Raw genomic sequence first — 20,734 nt, forward strand, 5'->3', positions numbered from 1 at the left:
GATTGACTTAATGTAAATTCATTTATGCGCTTGCGCGTAGTCCCAGGAGTTAGGTGTTAATACCATGCAAACAGTAAATTTGCGGCGGGCTTGAATATCAGATTCGTTGTCAGCGACCCCAAAACCTCCTAAAAAAAAACAATTGTTTTTGGTTGGGGCTATTATGGTATTAAACCATATATTTACCTTTTCTTTTGGTTGTTGTTGTTTATTTTTTCGACTAGTCTAAGTTTCACGTAACAATTTAATAAAGAAAACATACCGAAAAAATGAAATGAAATAACTAAGAAATGTTTTTTTCCTTTTATTTTTGAAAATTCAACTAGCCTGTACTTTCGCATAACGATTGAATAAACAAAAAATACCGTAAAAATTAAATTTCATGTTCCATCTCTACATAATTACCAAAAGAAAACAATGAAATAAAAAAAGTAAAAAATTCTTTTTTTTTTTTCGAAATAGAACTTAAGCAACAGTCGAGTTTTTTTTTTGTTTTTGTTTTAACAATTACTTTTTTTTAAATATTGGAAATCTGCATGAAATAAAAATAAAATCTGTTTTTTTTTTTTTTTTTTTGTAATTCTTATGACCAAAACAATAAGCAATCGCTGTTGCGTCGGCATTCACCTGTAGGCGACTAATAGCTAGATAATCCCTTTTATTGTTTTTCTAAAACTTTAATCACAATATTATAATGTTAGATAATCGAAACTGTCCCTTAAATTTGAAGATATTTGTTTATTTTTACGCTAGTTTAATTTTTAATAGTAGATCCCCACCTCCAAAAAAAACAAACAAAAAAAAAAAACAACAAACAAGCAGTGATCATCAAGTTGCTTCATTCTGCAAAATTCTCGGGCAGAAATATTGCGTTCAAATCTATACGTACATAGCAAGCAATCTATACATACATAGCAAACAATCTATACATACATAGTTAGCAATCTATGTACATATAGATTGCTTGCTATATAACTCTGTTTTTTTCCTTCTCCACTTGCACGTGGAACTCTTTCGAAAATAGATAAATAGATAAATAATAAAAAATAAGAACGCTACTTGTTATCGTGTAAAAAGAAGGAAAAAATCCTGTTCACGTGATTACATGTCTTTTTAAAAACATTTACATAACCTTTTTATTTTTATTTATATATCTGTTTAAGCTTTTTTTTTGTCAGTGTACTAGAAGGAATTCAGTTGATTACAACCCTTTCTGCGTGTTCTTTACATTACAATAGTACAACCCTGAATCCAACGGCGCAATACTACACCGTTCAATACTGTAAAACTGAAATGAAGCTGTTCTGCTTGAAAAGGGCGCTATTTTCTTCTTATTCATATTTATATCGATTCTTTGCTTTAAAAAACTAAAGTAATTACGTGTTTACTTTTTTAATATCCCATTTTGCTGTTTCGGATTATTTTACTAAAGTAAGTAAAGCTTCATTAGTTTTCAAAACTGTTTTGTTTCTTTGTTTTTCGATATTTCGTCAATATTATTTAGTAAGAGTGTTTAGCAGAAAAGCCAACAAACGACTACCCGAAAAAATAAATATACAAGAAATAAATGTTACCATAGTCAATAAAAGTTCAGTTCATGTGTTTTTTTTTGTTTTGAAATAGTTTTTAATGCTCTTTACTTGAAATAATTTCAGCGAACCTAAATTAAAACGAAATTTGAGGCGATAACTACTTAAATGAATTTTTATGTAAACTGCACATGCCATAAGCGAATATTCCTCAAGCACAAAATAACGGAAAACATTGAAATATGTTTATAAATATTCCTTACGTTGACGGAACTCTTAAATTGTTAACACAGAATGCTAAGGTGCCCCTCTTCAAATTGAAAACGGAGCACTCCATTTCAAAGTTGCTGCCATTTTGATTTTTTTTAAACCGGTTTGTGAACTAAAAAAGAAAATTTTTTACAAACTACTTAAAAATACAAACCAATGAACATTTTTACCATAAAAGTAACTTTTATTGACTATGGTAACATTTATTTCTTGTGTATTATTATATATATAACATTTTCTCTTTGTAAGGAAACATTTTGTTGGTCACTCTTGGCTACGAATGGAAACAAAGTTGATATAAAAAAATATATTTTTCGTGAAAATTATCTTTACTTTCATCATATTTTGCTTAGGGTAAAATTTTTGAGTATCAAAACCTATCTCTTTACAACCCCCCCCTTTTCATAACCTATCATACTTTCATCAATCACAGTCCATTTTCTGTAGGCTGTTTTTGAACCCAGTCAACAACGGGTACTTCTGCTAGTATATATATATATATATATATATATATATATATATATATATATAACTTGAGTTCTTTCAGCCATAATCTAAACCGAAACTAAAACTTAGGAAGAATTCTTGATAAAATTATTTATGACAAGAAATAGAACATAACAATTAAATGACCCGGATGTAAGTGTGGCACACAAAAGAACACACATGCTATTGTATTAATATATAGATTATTATTATTAGCATTAATTGATATTGCCTGCATTATTACTATTACCAATAACCCTTTAATTTTTAATTTTTGCTTACAAAACACCCTAGGATTTCCTCTACTTTCTCTTAGGATTAGCTAACCCACATTTGATATGAAGTCAAAATCTATCTGTCTGCTATATTTTCGGTCGTCTGACACTCATTGCCATGACAACGCGTGGCCCACTTTCAACTTCTTTTTCTTTTCTCCATTCACATTCATCTTTTCATCCAGCCAAAATGGAAGAGTTTTTTGACGGTCATCAAATTTTTAAATGCCAATTTCTGACACTTTGTTTTTCAATTTCAACCACTGAGGCGAGCACCTGCTGCTGTTCATTTACCTGCAAATAATAACCTCCATTATACCGGACTTATTTGTGGTGTAAATGAAGAAGAAAGAAACAAAAATGGCTGCCCTGTTTCTTTATATGCCTACAGGGTGACCACGAGGTATGCAAATGAGATGCTCCTGATTGGAGATAAAAGAGGAGTGATTTGGGGAAGGAGGGCATTCTGAAGTTAGATTGCGAGCAGAGAAGTTGTATTTGTAGAAGAGAAAAGTCGGATGAGGGGAGAGAAAAGCTAAAGTTGCAGAAGTTCGTTTTGGAGTGGAGAGAAGACGCGTCAAGTGGTAACCAGAAAGTGAAAGTTCGGACAGCAGTGTCACACAAACGACAGTTTGGTTATTTTATTAACGGTTGGTTATTTTTATATTAATGTTGAATTCTGAATGAACTGTCTGCATGAACTGTTTTCCATATTTATATTTGTATGTTTTTTTTTTAAAGTTTTGTGACTAAAATCATAACCAGCAAATACTTAGAAATGTTAAAATTTTAGCATGACTATCTGATTATTTTGCTAACAGTTTTTCCTTTGATGAGAATAATTAACATTTTTTGAAACTCCGTGGATTAAGGAGCATTTTGGAGTATTCTGCTGAATAATAAAAACTTTTCGTAAACTTCTACTTTACAGATCTGTTCTTATTATATATATATATATATACATATATATATATATAACTCCTTCATTTACTCACATAAAATTAATATACGAAAGTATAGATTTATGCGTAAACTTTAAGTATTTACTTCAAAAGTGCTCAATATGTAGGTAGAGCTAGTTAGTAATTTATAAAATATATATGGCGATTAAGCTACACTGGATATTCTGCGTTTCATCAACTATAAGATTCGTTAGGCTTATGCACGAATTCTGTGGTTGTTTCTCGTTTTTATATATGTTGAGGATTTTAGTTAGCCAATCAGCTTTCCAGTATCCACCGCGCCCCTTCCTATCAGCCAATGGGCATGCATTTTATCGAACAAAGGATCTGTTTTAGAACTAAGTTAGTGGTATAATATATAAAAAAAAAGAAAGAAAGGAGGAAAATCGTCTGCCTTAAACCACTAACCTAGTTCTTAAACAGATCCTTTGTTTGATAAAATGCATGCCCATTGGCTGATAGGAAGGGGCGCGGTGGATACTAGAAAGCTGATTGGCTAATTAAAATCCTCAACATATATAAAAACGAGAAACAACCACAGAATTCGCGCATAAGCCTGACGAATCCTATAGTGGATTAAACGCAGAATATTCAGTGTAGCTTAATCACCATATATATTTTATAAATTACTATATATATATATATATATATATATATATATATATATATATATGTAATGTAATGTACTGAGTTCGTGTAATCCAGTAAATTTTCATATACCAATAAGTTTTAAGCCCAAAAGAGTTGACTTAAAGAGTAAGCTACAAAATTATCATACTTCATAATTGAGCATTAATATACTGTGTAAGCAAAATCAAGACTTCAAAAAAGGTATTGATGGCAACAAAAAATGTATGTCATTTTACGTTATAATTGTTTCCATGTCCAGTCGATTATTTCAAACATTATATCATTTGAAAATTTTCAAAAACCAGCATTTCTTCCGACTTTATGAATAAAAACACTTTTGACAATAGAGCATTTTGAAGAGAAAGAAAAAGAAAGAAAAAAGGAAAAATTCTTTTAACGGGAAAAGCATGTGAGAAACATTTGCCTTTGTGGTAACTACGGAAAGCCCATTTAAATATTAATATATCACCTAATTTTCGTATCCTTATTTAAGAACAGAGTTATGAGAAGTTTCCACAGAAAACCCTTAGCCATTTAAAAAAATTTTTTTGTATATCCCATTTGTTGAGTTCCTAAATTAGATTTCGCTGTTTCTTTATTTCCCATAATTAATTTTTTATAAAAAGAATTTTTAAATTTTTATTTCTATATTTATAATATAGCCGTAACAACCTTGCATTAACGTTACGGTTAATTTTAGTTTCATATTAGTGGCAAGTAATGTTTACAGATTATCGTTATTTTAGTACCTATATTTAAGACCATTTTAGGTTTAATGTTTAATTGAATATGAGAATAAAGAAAAAGACTGTATTATATAAATGTTTGTACAACATTTTGAGTAAGGGATTCTAATCTATTTATTATTATTTAATGTTTTAAAATTCCTTGTCATTCTAATTAAATATGTTTTCATATCGTTACTAAAAACAATTATGAAGAGAGATAATCCAATTATGTTGTTAATTGCTAATAGTTAATTCTGTTGGAAAAGAGGTCGATTTTATTTCCTATAACAGCTAAAGGGAGATAATTCAGGCCGTTTGATGTTTTCGGTCTATTAATTACTAGAAAGCATCTATGATTTAATAATTAATTTAATCAAACAGATCCAGAACGTACTACGATAGGTTATTTAACATATTAAAGATATAATTATGTTTTTAATCTTAAAAATTGGTTTTTACCCATGGGTATAACCCACATCTGTTATAAATCACTTATGCTGCTCGTGTCTTCAAAGCCAGAGTTATAATTCGTGTGTTGTATTCTTGAGTAGCTAAATAAAATAGTATATATCCTCTAATTATTATTCTGACAGCGAAATCACCCAATAGCTACAAATGTGTTTCACTCTGATGAGAAGATGTCTACTCCTGCATTTATGGGTAAAAACATTTAGAACAAGGATTAAAGTAAGTAAATAAATAAACCAGCATGGATTCTACAAACTTTAGATGTCAGAAGACAAAATCAATTAAATTAATTTCCAGTCCCCAAATTGCTAATATCACTTATTTCACCAACAATACTGCTACAACTGAATACAAAAAATGCTCACCGTTATGGAAAAAATTACATTCATAGATGAGCTTTATACTTTATTTATATTTCTTACCTGGTTTAGAATAATAGAAACTATATTCGCATGCTAGATTTGGATCCTTCATTTAGATTATAACAATTCTAGCTATTTAACTCTACATTAAAATTTAATTCTAGCATCCGATGTTCCTTATTGTTGTAAAACGTTATACCTCAGTTACATTTAAGGTGTGATAGCAGAAATATATTCCTGTGAAGACATCCTTGTGTGGCATCAAGTCTTTTATTCAAAATTTCCTCTTTAGAATTCACTATGTAGAAGGCTTCCAATAAACATAGATTGCATCTTTTTGATTTCCCGGGCTGTACTTCCTCCCCTGTCTACTACTGACCATTTCAATTCAAAATCTTCATTATTTCTATTAAGTTCCCTAACCCAATCACCTAATGCAGTTGTATTCCTCTTTTTGTTTTTATTTTTAATGTTGATGTTTGCACTCACCCACCTGTTATCGTTTACGCCATCTCTATTAGTTTCTATCTCAAGTTCCTTTTTTAAAGGATACTACGTGGTTTCTATATCTGTCCTTAAACACTGTTCCCATGGCTCCCAGATATATCTTCTTAGTGTTGTTGGTTTGTTATCTCGCATTTATACACTATTTCCGAGATTAGACATTTCCCATCCAACAGACAATTCCCAGGTATTCTGCAATTACATTTTCTGTCTAAGATACTTTCGGATTAAACAACTGCACAAAATAACATGTCCGTCTCACTCCAGGGTGTCCACTGAGGTGGTGTATCTTCCTGATTTCATTCACCACCTCAATAGAGGCGGCACATAATGGTAACGGCTCGGCTTTCTTCTTCATGGTGTCATACCATCTCTGTGGCACCCGAGTGAGCCTATCAGCAAGGTTGCAATTTGAAGTGACCAGTACCGCATTCACAGACAGGTTGTACTCTGTTACTAGCTTTTTTACGGTCTCCAACCTCCGTCTGATCAGCATCTCACTGGCTGCCTTAGTGCGCACCCTAGTCTTGCCTGTCAGTGTGTCTGATATCCAGTGGTACACACATAGTGAATTTGTGTGTATGCGTAATTTCCTGACTTTCCACTGGAGTGCCAGGTTGATACCTTTTATCACTGCATCGAGCTCTGCCAGGTTGATATGAGCAGCATCACTCGCCGGTCGTAACCAGCAAGCATCCTCAATCGCAGCACCATTCTTCTCCAACAGCACACCAATTGCCAGAGAGCTCGGATCCACCCACATATTCAGTTTGTCTCCCTGCACACACCAGTCTCCTTTGGCTGGGTCATCCTGCTTTACCCTTGCGATGGTCTCCTTCACCATGCAAACCAACAGATCGTCGGCTGTTTCATCATCCCAGCCTTTTGTGACTGCGCTTGCCCTCCTTTTTATGATGCCTGTTGCCACGTGAGTCCATTCACACACTGGTAGGTGCCCCAAAAGTTTTCCACACAGGGAGAATACTGCTCACTTCATGAAGACATCGGGCACTTCAGGAACTACAGTTCTGCGCCTCCATTTCAAAGTTCCTCGCTCCTGTCGAACGTTCAGGCCCAAGACATGAACGCCATTCACCAAACGTTCTGGATCCTTGCACATCAAACCAAACTCAGCCAGTTTGGCCCTCACACATAACGATGACACAATGTTTTCATTCACATATATGTCATCAAGGTACTCCAATGTCCCATCTTTTATTGTCTCTTCCTGTGACAACACAGTGTTAATAATGGCCTTCATTATTTGGGGTGCCACGTTCAGCCCAAAACCTAGTCTGGTAAGGCAGTACCTCCTGCCAGCAAACACTACCGTTTGAAATGGCCACATTGTTTCACTGATTCAGACCTGCAGGTATGCTTTTCTTAGATCCAGCAGGGACACATTGGAACCCTGCTGGCGCCACTCTTGTAACTTCCTGGCACAAACGTCAGCATCTGCCGTGAACGCATCAACATGCGTGTTCAGTTCGCGATAGTCCATCACTGGCCTCACCTTTGCTTTGTTGTGCTGAGGGACCGCCATCAGCGCAATCAGGCCTTTGGGAGGTTTAAGTTTCTCATAGGGGTAGGGAATTAACCAGCCATCCTTGATCCAATCACAAAGTTCCTCTTCATATGCAGGCCTCATCTGGTCGGGCACATGGTACTCTGTTACCTCATTTCGCAGTTTAGCTGGTTCCTGGTTTTCTGACCACTTCCACGCGGCTGTCCAAGCCTTCTGCTACTGGTCAAACTCGACAATAAAGTCTGGCTGATCAATCTTCAAAGTAGGACACATTGGAACCTTCTCCTAAAACTGTATCCCCCCCCCCTGTCTGCGTTATATGAGCACCACCTAAGGCTCTGATGGCGTCATAGCCTAGAAGCTGGTCAAAGCTCAGCGGTTTCTTGAGTACTACCAGCACTTCGATGTTAGCTGAATTTCCAGTTTTAGTGCGAATGTTCACAGTGCCCACCCCGCAACATGTCCGCGTTGCTCCACTGAGGGTGGTTAATCTAGTAGTCTTCTTCTTTCAAGTGCGGCAGAGGCTCGCACTCACTACAGTGCGAGAGCACCCAGAGTCGAAGAGTGCTGAGCACAATGTCTCATTGACATAGACCTGAATGGTTGGAAGCGCCTCGTCTAATTTCTGTTTTGGGGAAGAGGTCGACGCTGGCACCTTGTCCCCGACCCTGTTTCCTGAACAATCCCGAGCCATATGACCAATCTTATTACATCGGTAGCAGCAAATAGCTGTCAGTCGCCGCCGGCAGTTCCTCGCAATGTGGCCCTGGTCATTGCACCTATAACACATGACTTCACCATGCAGGACGGGCCCCTGAAACGGTCTATCCTCATTTAATGCGCACTGTGCAGCAGAGATTACCGGTTCTCCCATCTCATAAGTATTCTTCATCACGGTCCTGGCCCGGTCTACCAGGTCATTAAGAGACAATGAAGCTATGCTTGAGCTAGTCCACAGGAGTTGCTTTGCTCTGGTTGGGAGCCCTGCCAAAAATTTGCATGCCAAGGCCCGTCAGGCAGCCCACCAAACAACACCGTCAATTTTGTCAGCTCGGCCAAATAAACGTCGACAGTTTCACCGGGATGCAAGGTTCTTGCCTCAAATTGCTCCCAAGCAGTGGTGGTCGATAGCGAACGCCTTGTATAATGCCGCCTTGATCCTTTCATAATCCTGTTTTTCCTCAGGACTAAGCTGTTGATATACTGCAAAAGCCCCGCCAGACAGATGTAGAGGAACCACATGTTCAATGTTCTTCACACTAGACAACAGACAATGTAGTTCCACCATCTCCACCCAGTCAAGTACCGGGGTCGAGCCGTCGAATTCCGGTATTAATTTAAGGTCGAATTTGTCCCCCATTATGCCGAAATAGCTTGACGTTAAATGGGCTGGTAAACAGCAAAACAAAATAAAACCAAATACAATACGCAAAAGTCCAGCTAGAATTCGTTACTGACAACTTTCTCTCTCAACTTCCAGCACGTCTCTCCCCACTGCCTCTGCCAACAGACATTTTATCAGAAAACTGACCCCATTCCATTTGCATACATGTGCAGTGGAAGATGAGATCTTGTGAGGTTCCACGTGACTACACCTTATAAATCCATGGCTGCCATCTTTAATTTCTCTTTCTCTCAGATCACATACAAAGGTAAGTTGTATGACTGCACGACACACACACATGGGGGCGCTTTCCTCTTTGATTATTATATTCAACTCTACAGATATAATGTTTGAAATTGTCGACTGGACATAGAAACAATTGTAACGTAAAATGAAATACACTTTTTGTTGCCATCAACGCCTTTTTTGAAGTCTTGATTTTGCTTACACAGTATATATATATACATATATATATATATGGAGGAGTATAAGAACACTATAACAATGTAGTGAACCGACTGTTGTATTGGTGTAACGTATGAACAAAAATGGAGAAACAAAAGAAGGTCTCATTTGTTTTTGTTATTTTTTTAACTTCGTATATCCAGTATATGTAAGTAACTTTTCATTGTATTTCGATTGCATTGTCTTTATCACACATATCGTACAAATTGTCTATATCACACATATCTTACAAACTGTCTATAGTCACCAGAACATACAGACTGGTGCTTTAGTTTGGCATACAGTACAAAGCGGCAGTGATGGGATTTTTTTTTCCTACAGACTGAAAGTAACTTTCATTGTATTTCGCTTGCATTGTCTTTATCACACATATTGTAAAAATAGTTTTTATCAAACATATTGTATCAATTGTCTATATCAAACACATCGTACAAATTGTCTATATCACAAATATCATACAAATGGTCTATATCACACATATTGTGCAAATTGTCTACATCACAGATGTCGTTCAAATTGTCTATATCACAGAAAATACAAATATTTATCACACATATCCTACAAATTGTCTATGTCACATATATCATACAAATTGTCTATATTCAATGTATAGTACAAATTATCTATATCACACATATCATACAAATTGTCTATATCACACATATAGTACAAATTGTCTGTATCACACATATCGTACAAATTGTCTGCATCACACATATCATAGAAATTGTCTATATCATACATATTATACAAATTGTCTGTATTGCAGTTATCACACAAGTGGTCTATATCACACATATACAAATTGTCTATATCACACATACCATACAAATTATCTATATCGTACAAATTTTCTATGTCAAACATATCGTACAAATTGTCTTTATCATACATATCATACGAATTGTCTTTTCACACATATCATACAAATTGTCTATATCACATATATCATACAAATTGTCTATATCACATATATCATATAAATTGTCTATATCATGCATATCATACAAATTTTCTTTACCAGCAATCATCTCATACAAATTGTCTATATCACACATATCACCAAATTGTCTAAATGACACATATCATAAAAATTGGCTTTATTACACATATCATACAAATTGTATATATCATCCATATCATATAAATTGTCTAAATAATACATATCTTAGAAATTGTCATAATCACACATATCATACCAAGTGTCTATATCACAAATATAGAACAAATTGTCAATATCACATATATTGTACAAATTGTCTTTATCATACATACCGTACAGATTGTGTATATCACACTTATACAACATGTCTATATAACATATATTGTACTAATTGTCTATATCACACATATCGTACACATTGTTTATATCACACATATCGCACAAATTGTCTATAGCAGATATATAGTAAAAATTGTCTACATCACACATATCATACAAATTGTCAATATTATGCATATCGTACAAATTATCTATATCACACATACAATACAAATTGTCTATGTCACACATAGCGTACAAATTGCCTATACCACACAATTTGCACAAATTGTCTATGTCACACATATTGCACAAATGTTCTATATCGCACACATCATACAAATTGTCTATATCACACATATCATAAAAATCGTCCATATCACAGATATTGTCTATATCACACCTATCATACAAATTGTCTATATCTCACATATCGTATAAATTCTCTATGTCACACATATCACACATATTGTATAAATTGTCTATATCAGCAATATCATACATATTGCCTATATCACACAAATTGTACAAATTGTCTATATAACACATATAGTACAAATAGTCTGTATCACACACATATCATACAAATCATATATATTATCTATATCACACATATTGTACAAATTATCTGTATCACACATATCGTATGAATTGTCTTTGTTACACATATCGTAGAAATTGTCTATACCACATATATCGTACAAATTGTCCATATCATACATATTGTACAAATTGTCTATATCATGCATATCATACAAATTTTCTTTACCAGCAATTATATCATACAAATTGTCTATATCACACATGTCATACAAATTGTCTATATCACACATATCATACAAAATGTCTGTATCAAATTGTCTATATCATACATATCATACAAAATGTCTGTATCAAATTGTCTATATCACACATATCATACAAAATGTCTGTATCAAATTGTCTATATTTCACATATCGTGCAAATTCTCTATATACCAAATATCATGCAAATTGTCTATATCACACATATCATGCAAATTTTCTATATCAGAAATATAGTGCAGATTGTCTATATCACAATTATTGTGCAAATTGTCTATAGGACAAATATCATACAAATTGTCTATATCAAACATAGTGCAAATTGTCTATATCAAACATATCGTACAATTGTCTATATCACACATATCGTACTAATTGTTTATATCACACATATCGTAAAAATGGTCTATATCAGGTATATTGTGCAAATTGTCTATATTGCAAACATCTTGCAAATTTTCTATGTCACACATATCATGCAATTTGTGTATATCATACATATCAAGCAAATTGTCTCTATCACACATTTTGTACAAATTGTCTATATCATACATATAGTACAAATTGTCTCTCTTAGCAATATCATACAAATTCCATGCATCACACATATCGTACAAATTGTCCATATAACACATATCGTACAAATTGTCTATATCACACATATCATAAAAATTGTCTATATCACACATATCATACAAATTGTATCACACATATAGTACACATTGTCAATGTCACAGATGTAGTTCAAATTGTCTATATCACACAAAATAAAAATTATCTTTATCACACATATCATACGAATTGTCTATATCACACATATTGTACAAATTGTCTATGTCACACATATCATACAAATTGTATTACACATCTACAAATTGTCTATGTCACACATCATACAAATTGTTTATATCCCACATATAGTACAAATTGTCTGTATCACACATATCGTACAAATTGTCTGTATCACACATATCGTACAAATGTTCTATATCACACATATCATATGAATTGTTTATATCACACATATCATACAAATTGTCTGTATCACACATATCATACAAATTGTCCATATTACACATGTCATACAAATTGTCTATCACACATACTGCACAAATTGTCTAGATCACAATATCATACAAATTGTCTCTATCACACATATCATATGAATTGTCTATATCACACATATCATATGAATTGTCTATATCACACAGATAGTACAAATTGTGTTTATCAAACATTGTACAAATTTTCTATGTCACACATATCGTACAAATTATCTTTATCTACATATCATACAAACCGTCTTCATCGCACATATGGTACAAATTGTCTATATCACAACTATCGTAAAAATTACCTATATTACATATATTGTACAAAATGTCAGTATCAGACATATCATACAATTTGCCTGTATTGCAGTAATCACACAAATGTTCTATATAACACATATCATACAAATTGTCTATATCAAACATATCGTACAAATTGTCTGTATCACACATACTGTAGAAATTTTCTGTATCACACATAACGTACAAATTGTTTCTATCACACATATCGTATGAATTGTGTATATAACACATATAGTACTGTGGGGTATATGGTTAGAAAAGAAAAAAAAAAGAAAAAAGAAACGTACCAGGCGTTTCTGCATCACTCTTTGGGAAAGAAGAAGGAAAGGATGGCCAGCGCATTTATATATGCGAAGGGCATCTTTGGAAGGCAGAGCATGATGGGAGAAGCTATTTTTTTTCCTGTCTCTTCCTTTTTTTTTCTAGATAGGAGGATATAAAAGCAGGGAAAAATTCCCTGGGGCAGCAGAGAGAAAAGAGTCGTGAACATCTTCTCTTGAAAAGAATTTTGTATTGCTGACGAGAGGCCAGGTGTGGTCGATTGGAAAAGAAAAGGGCAGAAACGTGCTGTTGTCAAGAGAGTGACTCATTCCTTCTCGAACACCAGAACCGAATCCTGATTATAACCCTAGAAGCTATTTCGGCGAGTCAAGCAGGTTAACATGGCTGACTGGAGACTCTCAACTCAGATGTTGAGACCCTCCACTGGGGAGGGTGACCTAATTAAATGGCTGGAAAAATTAAAGATGGTGGCAAGGTTGCAAAAAATCGAAGACGTGGTCACCCTGCTGCTGCTCTACTTAGAGGGGGAAGCCCTCACAATTTACCAGCAGATGCGTAATGAAGATAAGGGAGACCTTGCCTCAGTGGAGCAAAGACTGAAATTGGCTTTCGCCGAGAGTCCATTTGAAGCACTCGGCAAGCTTGCAAGTTTGAGGTGGACAGGCGAGTCTGTTGACGTCTTTGCTGCAGAGATCAGAAGACTGGCAGGATTGGCTGGTTACGTGGGGAGGAGATGATGGTAAAGTTATACCTAGTGAACGGCTTCCCAGAAGAAATCTCTGTGAACATGCAGAAAATCACTGAGATCAATATGATGGAAGCGGACAATCTCTTGGTCCACGCCAGAGTCCTAGTCAAGAATGTCAAGGGCCCAATCGTGGCTGCAGCTGTGAGTGGAAATAAGTGCACGAGGCCCCACTTGAATGACGAGAGACAGGCAGCGAGGTGACAGGAGGGGAGGTCTGCCATCAAGTGCTTCCGGTGCCAGGTCTTCACCTGCTCAAGGACTGCAAAGAGCTGAGACTGGGGGTCATCTGCTACCGATGGGGACGAGTGGGGCACTTTAGCCGCTATTGCGTTGCTGCACGGGATCAGGGAAATGAGTGAAGGGGAGCCATTGCGCCAGTGGTATCCTCTTCTATGTGGAAATGGCGCACAACAAAACATTGCCTCAGTTACTGGTAGTGGTCAATGGGAAGAGAGTCATGGCCCTTGTTGACTCAGGCTGCACCATGACATTGGTAGCGAAGAATGTCGCTAGATCATGGAGTGGAACCAGGAGTATTAAGACCGTGGATGGCAGGGAGGTGAAATGCCTGGGAGAGACAACAGCAGAAGTACTGGTGCAAGGTGTGCCTATTGGACTATGAGCCCTGGTGTTCGATCGTCTGGTTGGTGATGTTGATGTTGAGGTGTAAGTGCGATCAACCAACTGGGGGGGCGCTACGTTCGGACACCTCAGCGCAGTAGGAATGGCAGGAGTGGAAGGTGATAGAAATATCATAACACAAAAACCAGAGGCTTGCTGCATTGAGGACGAAGATTTCCTGGCGAGGTTTGATGGTGAGAGGTGGACGGTGGAATGGAAATGGATCTCCGGGCCTCAAGAACTACGAAACAAAGTAAGCTGCTACGAGAAAACACTGCAAGGAGAAATAAGAAAAGGATTTGAGGAAGAAGTGGAGAGGTGGATAGAGGAGAGAATTCTGAAACCGTGGACAGGGGAAGATAAAGGAGTGCTACCATTACTGGCAGTTGTTCAACCCACAAAGAATAAAGTTAGACCGGTACTGGATTTCAGAGAATTGAACAGATACGTAGCCTGCCACACTGGAAAGGGGATTGATGTATGCGAAGAGGTGATGAGGAAGTGGAGGAGAATGAAGCAGGCCACTAAGATTGTCGACCTGAAGTCGGCTTATCTCCAGATCCATGTAGATGAAAATCTCTGGAAACATCAATTGGTCCAGTACAAGGGGAAGTTGTATTGCCTGACGTGGTTAGGCTTTGGGGCTGAGCTCAGCCCCCAAAATTATGACTGCCGTGCTGAAGACGGTGCTGAGTAAAGACTGTACAGTAGACAAGGCCACTAGTTTGTACATTGACGACATTCTGGTGGAGGAGGCAGAGGTGACAGCAGAGAAAGTGAGAGGCCATGTCGCGAGGTATGGGTTGACTGCAAAACCGGCGGTGTCCCTGGATGGAGGAGCGGCGTTGGGGTTGAAACTATGCCAAGATGGCAAAGGAAGCTTTGTCTTTAGACGAGGGAATGCAATACCCGAAATCTGACCTGACAAAACGAGAACTCTTCTCGGTCTGCGGGAGACTGGTGGGACACTATCCAATCGCCGGTTGGCTCAGGATAGTGTGCAGCTTTATTAAACGATGAACGGGCACTGATGGCTGGGAGGGCCGTGTGACAAAGGAGGTCACGAACATGCTACAGGAAATCATCGCGAGAGTGATGAAAGAAGACCCAGTAAAGGGGGAATGGTACGTCAGCGGTGGAGACACGGGGTTGATTTGGTGTGATGCCAGCAGTCTGGCATTGGGCGTTGTATTAGAGATGGGAGGCGTAACTGTGGAAGATGCGGCGTGGTTAAGGAAGAAAAACGACTATTCCCATATCAACATAGCCGAACTGGAGGCCGCTATGAAAGGAATCAATCTGGCCCTGAAGTGGGGATTGAAAACGATTGAAATCAAATCCGATTCGGCAATGGTAGTTTCATGGATCAGGTCAGCAGTGACTGGCAACAAGAGAGTTAAGACCAGAGGTGCTGCAGAAATGCTGATCAAGCGCAGGCTTGGAGCACTTGCAGATTTGATAGCGGAATTCCAGTTGAAGGTATCTGTAGTGCTGATTCCATCAGAAAAGAACAAGGCGGATTCGATGACACGGGTAAAGAAGGCCTGGCTGCAAGAGGGAAAGGAGGTTTCCTGAGTATGCAGTGCAGGAGAGGAAGTTAAAAAGTTACATGAAATGCATCACTTTGGTCGAGAACGGACGTTATTCCTGGCAAGAGAGGTTTACCCGGAAACCACCGAGAAGGAGGTCAGGGAGGTAGTGGAGCACTGTCAGGAATGCCAATTGATAGACCCCGGACAATCCAGACATGAAGCAGGAGAGTTACACATTGCAAAGGACTGGAAGCGATTGGCCATTGATGTGACCCATTATCGCCATAAGCTGTATCTGTCGATGGTCGACTGTTGACCGGGGAAGTTTGCCATATGGAGAGAGATCAGGGCAGAAGCTGCATGAGTGATCGGAGGGGTTATTGAAGAAATATTTTTGGAAAGAGGGCCGGTTGACAAACTGTTAATGGACAATGGCCCCGCTTACCGATCAGAAGCCTTTAAAGAGGTGTGTGATAGGTGGGGAGTAAGGCAATTTTTTAGGGCAGCGTATCGGCTGAGTGGCAATGGAATAGTGGAGAGGAATCATCTCACCATCAAGGCTGCTGTGGAAAAAAGCAACATTTTACCCACGGAGGCGGTGTTTTGGTACAACATCTCACCGAAAACCAGACAAGATGAGACAACTGTGCCGCATAGAGCCATCTTTGCATATAAGTGGCGGCATCCGTGCAACAAAAGGGTGAAGAAGCTATCATTAAAGTGGGTGAGGAGGTGTGGGTAAAGCCCCCAAATGCAAAATGTACCACTTGCTGGGAGGAGGGGAGTCGTAACGGGAACGCAGTCAAAGAACAATGTAATGGTGAATGCCGTTCCCCGGCATATCCTAGACCTGCATCGTGTAACCTTGCCGATGCACAGTGATGGCAGAAAGAGAAAGTCGATATCCACCAAGAAACTGACAATGCACCCCAATTGGACTTAGCCCCACATTGTGGTTCTTTACAACTGGACGAGAATGTCTGTAGTGAACCTGAAAATGTCAACCCCCAAGAAGTTGTCCTCCAGAGGCCTCAACGTGAGAGGAGGAGGCCTGCTTGGATGAAGGATTATGAAGTGTCTTATTGATCTCAAAGATCAGGGAGGGGGGCGTGTGGAGTATATGGCTAGAAAAGAAGAAAAAAAAAAAAAGAAATGTATCAGGCGTATCTGCATCGCTCTTTGGGAAAGGAGAAGGAAAGGATGGCCAGCGCAATTGTATACACGAAGGGCATCTTGGGAAGGCAGGGCATGATGGGAGAAGCTATTTTTCTTTCCTGTCTCTTCCTTTTATTTCTAGATAGGAGGATATAAAAGCAAGGAAAAATTCCCTGGGGCAGCAGAGAGAAAAGAGTCGTGAACATCTTCTCTTGAAAAGAATTTCGTATTGCTGACGTTTGGATTGTGCGGTGTGACATCGGTGGCGAGAGGCCAGGTGTGGTCGATTGGAAAAGAAGAGGGCAGAAACGTGCTGTTGTCGAAAGAGTGACTCACTCCTTCCCGAACCCCAGAACCGAATCCTGATTATAACCCTAGAAGTACAAATTGTGTTTATCACACATTGTATACAAATTGTATCTTTCATATCGTACAAATTTTCTATGTCACACATATCGTACAAATCCTCTTTATCACACATATCGTACAAATCTATATCACACATATACAAATTGTCTATATGACGCATATCGTACAAATTTTATTTACCAGCAATCACATCATACAAATTGTCTATATCACACATATCATAAAAATTGTCTATAGTATACTTATACAAATTGTCTATATCGTAAAAATTGTCTGTATCACACATATCACACGTACTGTACAAATTGTCTATATCAGAAATATTATACAAATTGTCTATATTACACATATCGTACAAAATGTCTCTATCACATACATCGTACGAATTGTCTATATCACACGCATAGTACAAATTGTCTGTATCACATATATCATACAAATTGTCTATATCACACATATCGTACAAATCATCTATAGCACACATATCGTATGAATTGTCACTGTCAAACATATCATAGAAATTGAGTATATCACACATATCGTACAAATCCTCTTTATTACACATATTGGACAAATTGTCTATATCACATATATCATAAAAATTGTCTATATCACATATATTGTACAAAATGTCTGTATCACAATTATCATACAAATTGTCTATATCACACATATCGTACAAATTGTATATATCACACATATCGGACAAATTGTCTATATAACACATATATTTGAAATTGTCATAATCACACATATTATACCAAGTGTGTATATCACATATATAGTACAAATTGGCTACATCACACATATCGTACAACATCTTTATATAACACATATCATACAAATTGTCTACATCACACATGTCGTTCACATTGTGTATATCACACATATCGCACAAATTGTCTATAGCAGACATATCGTACAAATTGTCTATATAACACATATTGTACAACATATCTTTATAACACATATCGTAAAAAATGGTCTATATGACACATAACGTACACATAGTGTATACCACACATATCATAGAAATTTTCTATATCATGCATATCATATAAATTGTATATATCACACATATCTTACAAATATAGCAGACATATCATACAAATTGTCTATATCACACATAGCATACAAATTGACTATGTCACACATATCATAGAAATTGTATATATCATGCATATCGTACAAATTGTCTTCATCAGCAATATTGAACAAATTGTCTATATCACACATACCATCCGAATTGTCTATGTTCCACATATTGTACAAATTGCCTATATCACACATATGGCACAAATTGTCTATAGCGCACATATCATACAAATTATCTTGATCACATATATCACACATAGCCCCACATTGTGGTTCTTTACAACTGGACAAATTTACAAATTGTCTATATCACACATATCGTACAAATTGTCTATGTCACAAATATTGTACAAATTTTCTATATACATAATACAAATTGTCTATATCACACATATAAAAATTGTCCATATCCCACATATTGTGGAAATTGTCTATAGTACACCTATCATAAAAATTGTCTATATCACACATATCGTACAAATTGTCTCTATCACATACATCTATATCAAATGTATAGTACAAATCGTCTGTATCACACATATATAAATCGTCTATATCGCACATATCGTATAAATTTTCTATATCACACATATTGTACAAATCATTTATATCACACATATCGTATGAATTGTCTATGTCACCCATATCATAGAAATTATCTATATCACACATATCGTACAAATTGTCTATATCACATATATTGTACGAATTGTCTATATCAGATATATTGTACAAATTGTCTATAGCACACATATCGTACAAATCGTCTGTATCACACATATCATACAAATTGTCTATATCACACATATCATACAAATTGTCTATATCACACATATTGTATAAATTTTTTATATCACACCTATCGTACAAATTATTCATATTACACATATCATATGAATTGTCTATGTCACCCATATCATAGAAATTATCTATATCACACATATCGTAAAAATTGTCTATATCACACATATACAAATTGTCTATATCACACATATCATACAAATTTTCTTTATCACACATATCGTACAAATTGTCTATATCACATATATCGTACGAATTGTCTATATCAGATATATTGTACAAATTGTCTATAGCACACATATCGTACAAATGCTATGTATCACATAGCACAGAAATTGTCTATATAACATACATCATACAAATTGTCTATATAACACATAATGTACAAATTGTCTCTATTACACATTTTGGACAAATTCTCTATATCACACATATACAAATTGTCTTTATCACACATATCATACAAATTGTCTATAACGCACATATCATACAACTTGTCTATATCACACATATCATACAAATCACCTATATCTTACATGTCATGCAAGTTTTCTATATAACACATATATTACAAGTTTTCTATATCACACATATCATACAAATTTTCTACATCACACATATCATACAAATTTTCTGTATCACAGTATCGCACATATCACACAAATTGTCTATATCACACATATCATACAAATTGTCATTATAGCCCATATCATAAATTGCCTTAATCACACATATCATACAAATTGTCTACGTCACACATATCATACAAATTGTCTATATCACACTTGTCCTACAAACTGTCTGCATCACAAATATCATACAAATTGTCTATATCACACATATCGTACAAATTGTCTATATCCCACAAATCATGCGAATTTTTTCTGCTGCACATTTCACTTGTGGTGTAAATGAAGAAAAAAGAAACAAGAACGACCGACCGCGTTTTTGTGTGGCTTACCTCATGTTCATAATGAAGAAGAAAGAAACAAAAATGGCTGCCCTGTTTCTTTATATGCCTACAGGGTGACCACGAGGTATGCAAATGAGATGCTCCTGATTGGAGATAAAAGAGGAGTGATTTGGAGAAGGAGGGCATTCTTCTGCGAGCAGAGAAGTTGTA

The 20,734-nt window shown here is 36.2% G+C and overlaps 1 protein-coding gene and 1 long non-coding RNA gene across 8 annotated transcripts in view; one reads left to right on the top strand and one right to left on the bottom strand.

Annotated features, from left to right (window-relative positions):
- Window positions 1-20,734, bottom strand: part of LOC145277829 (uncharacterized) — a 432,180-nt gene that overhangs the window by 193,564 nt on the left and 217,882 nt on the right. The gene's annotated exons all lie outside the window — the stretch shown is intronic.
- LOC145277830 (uncharacterized) overlaps window positions 2,922-20,734 on the top strand; it is a 58,222-nt gene continuing 40,409 nt past the window's right edge. For both annotated transcript variants that reach the window (XR_013868212.1, XR_013868211.1), the window contains exon 1: window positions 2,922-3,210. This is a non-coding gene — a long non-coding RNA (uncharacterized LOC145277830). The remainder of the gene's footprint in view (window positions 3,211-20,734) is intronic.

This window comes from Euprymna scolopes, chromosome 6, assembly GCF_053919585.1.
Source record: "Euprymna scolopes isolate OS-2025 chromosome 6, ASM5391958v1, whole genome shotgun sequence".
NCBI lineage: Eukaryota > Metazoa > Mollusca > Cephalopoda > Sepiida > Sepiolidae > Euprymna > Euprymna scolopes.